Source organism: Schizosaccharomyces cryophilus (assembly GCF_000004155.1).
Source record: "Schizosaccharomyces cryophilus OY26 unplaced genomic scaffold supercont4.19, whole genome shotgun sequence".
Taxonomy (NCBI): domain Eukaryota; kingdom Fungi; phylum Ascomycota; class Schizosaccharomycetes; order Schizosaccharomycetales; family Schizosaccharomycetaceae; genus Schizosaccharomyces; species Schizosaccharomyces cryophilus.
The window spans coordinates 1-3263 of record NW_013185642.1 but is presented as its reverse complement, the minus strand read 5'-3'; the positions used below and the strand labels follow the sequence as shown (position 1 = coordinate 3263).

The 3263-nt window shown below is 34.2% G+C and overlaps 3 non-coding genes across 3 annotated transcripts; 1 reads left to right on the top strand and 2 right to left on the bottom strand.

The window, feature by feature from the left end:
- Positions 1 to 118: 118 nt before the first annotated feature.
- SPOG_16434 lies at positions 119 to 204 on the top strand. Its single transcript has one exon. It is a non-coding gene; the product is annotated as a tRNA-Lys (tRNA).
- Positions 205 to 419: 215 nt separating this feature from the next.
- On the bottom strand, positions 420 to 492 carry SPOG_16433. Its single transcript has one exon. It is a non-coding gene; the product is annotated as a tRNA-Arg (tRNA).
- A 2356-nt stretch (positions 493 to 2848) lies between these two features.
- SPOG_16432 lies at positions 2849 to 2921 on the bottom strand. The gene has a single exon. It is a non-coding gene; the product is annotated as a tRNA-Arg (tRNA).
- Positions 2922 to 3263: the final 342 nt, after the last annotated feature.

Sequence of the window (3263 nt, the reverse complement as noted above, 5' to 3'; positions counted from 1 at the left end):
TTTTGTCTGTCTGTGTCCTCCGTCTCTCACGATAAGCATTTTCGATACATTTGATTTGATACATACAGAACAAATAAATTACGAGTAAGTATTTTAACAATAATATTGTTACAACGAGTCCCGGGTAGCTCAATCGGTTTAGAGCGTCTGACTCTTATACAGGAGGATATCAGAAGGTTGCGAGTTCGAGTCTCGCCTTGGGAGTTCTACGTTTTTGCTATTTACTACAGCTATTCACAGTAATAGAGTTGACTAGGTAAAGAAATCACGAGTGTCTACTGTAATGTAATGTAAGGGAGAACAATGTTTGTAATTTTATGTACCAGTATATACTTTATGAATTCCGTTTTTAACCACAGCATGCAGCAATCTAAAAAAGAATACAAAAAATTAGAAGGAAAAAGGAAGAGGAAAAATTTTGACCCCGCCAGGAGTCGAACCTGGAATCTCCTGATCCGTAGTCAGGCGCCTTAACCATTGGGCCACGAGGCCTTATCTGTAAGGTAGAGTTTGCTATAAACTATTTTAATTTTAGGGCTAGCTGCTATATAAATCATATGCAATTGCATGGAAGTATTTTCAATTCAGTCTAGTCTGGTTCAACAAAGTCAAGTCAAGATAACCAGCACTATGCTATTTGCAAATTTTAACTTCCACTACTTCGTTCTTTTCTCCTTTGTTAGTCGAGCTGATCGGTTTCTTCTTTTTTTTTTTCTTTTTGTTCCTATTGTTTTAAGTTTCACACACGCACACAAAGTTCAAGAGTACCGTTTCTCAACAATATCCTATTATCTTATCAAGTTGAAGCAAAGCAGTAATTATCTAACGAAATTAATATTTGTATATATGTCGTGAGTTATTCTTGTACTACATATATGGACACTACTATTGTCCAGGGATCTGGTTTAAGTAATTAGAAAGTATTTCGATGATCTTATTTAGCCTGATCAGTTGAGTCATTGCAATCTGAAGATTCTGACTGTAGACACAAGAGCATATATAGTATTGCTAATCAAATTGAGTAATAAATTTCATCAATAGATAATCAACTGTTTACGTGTCTTTATTTTCAAATCACTAGTATCTTAATTTCTGTATTTCGTTTTAGATCGTTTGTTTACCATTTGTAATATATTACTCTTTAGTCCTACGACATTTTTTGTTAATATTCAGATATATTTTCCTATGGTAGTGTATTGTAATAGTACAGTATGAACAAAACACCTATCGTGACAATATGAACCAATGTTTGATGCGTTATTTTATTTTACATGGACGTTTTAACTTTTTTGTGGTTTCTGCCTTTTGATGCATTATACATCTTTACTCTACTTTAGAAGAAAATAGGAATGCGATTTATGTGTATACAGCATCATTTCGTTTCAACAATTTGAGAAGCTACTAGTTTATCTATAGACTTTTTATCTTCGTAACGTCTTAAAGTTTCGCTAAATCATTTTACACGTGTTACGAAGATCCACAGATCATAAGGATTTCGTCGGACCTAATGAACAATATTTTATAATTTATGCCATAAAAATAGATAGTCCTATGTGAGTGAGTTTGAATATATATATATATATATATACTTTTGGCTATTCGCTTCATAACAATTCATTTTTCTTCAGAAATCAGTACAAACTTGTCTTTATCTTGTTTATAGAGTAACAAGGATATACTGTTAACTTTCCTCATCGAACCCAATTTGGTTTGGTGGATGATCGATTAAGTTTTGACTACTGTTTTCAATATATCAAAAAGCGTAGATCTTGAAATTTTACGAATAGTAAACAAAACACGGAAATACGTTTTATGAGTTAAGGAACCTGATTCACAGAGAAACTATTGACTGGAACTGGAGAAACGTATTACGTAGCTATTTCAAAAATGCTATATAAATTGTTTCTTCGCTCGAAATACAATGATTATACGGCGTGAGAATCCTGCTGCGACTATAATTCTTCCAGTCTGAAGAGTGGAACTGTTTGAATTTGACTTTCAAAAGATATAGAAGCATGAAGATTGACCCTGAAAACTTCATGAACGGAGATGTCGTTCACCAGATGGAGAGGAAACAAGCAATAAATACAACAGGACTTGAGTAAACAAGTAAAAAAAGTTTCGTCCGATCAGATCAACTTAATGCATAAGGAGAGAATGGAAGAGAAAATGAGTCGAATGGATTTTGATGAAGGACTTTGTCCCTGAGCAACCTATAGACATTACTGAAAGTGTGCAATGCATATATGGGAGAGGTGAACCCATACTTAGATTAGATCAATGTGAAAGAACCAGAGATCTATATACCGGAGGAACACGCATTATCCGACTTTTAAAGGGACTAGGTTAGAAACTGATGCTTCTGGTTTTGCTACAGGAACCATACTCTCTCAAAAACAGAACGGTGGAATTTATCATCCTATTGCGTTCCATTCAGCAATGTTCATAGATCGGCAAAGAATTTGGTCTACTTGGGAAAAAGAAGCCTATGCAAGTATTGCAGCTCTCCGAAAAGAGTAACATTTTCTTGTTTGATACTAACGTTATGGTCAATTACAACCATTACCTATCGCGAAGAAACCTCTTTCAGACATTATTCAATGGAATCTATAATGGGATTACCCCAGCTTCTCAAGGTAAAGATGCTAACCTTTGTAGTCCTTTACAGTATTATGGGCGATATGAAAATATAATTTTAAGGCTTTGAGAAGCTATAAACTATAGTTGTTTTTTATGAACTTTAAAGATAATGAAGGCAGAAAAATAGCGATTGAAAAGAAATAATAAACCAAATAATGGAAAATAGAAGCAAAAAGGAAATAAGAAATAGGAAGAAAACAAGAGTTTTTGACCCCGCCAGGAGTCGAACCTGGAATCTCCTGATCCGTAGTCAGGCGCCTTAACCATTGGGCCACGAGGCCTCTTGTTGGTAGATGCCTTTCTCTATGCATTTTCATCACTAGTACGTAGCAATTAGGCGAAAAAAAAAATCGCGCTTCTGTTTTTTTGGGTTTCTTTTTCTTGTTTTTTTCTTTTTTTTAATTAGCCTAATCAGTCATTTTGCACTTGCTATTATTTGATTCATTCGTTCGCTAATTGTATAACATTTGATTTTTCAGCTTTTAAAGTACAATTTATCATGTTTTTACGGAGAGAAGGGATGGTTGCCTTCTTCTTTCTCTTGGATTATTCGCTTGCTATCCAACATAACTCAAACAGCAATTGTATTAACAGTGAAGAAAAGAAACAGAAACAGGAATGAT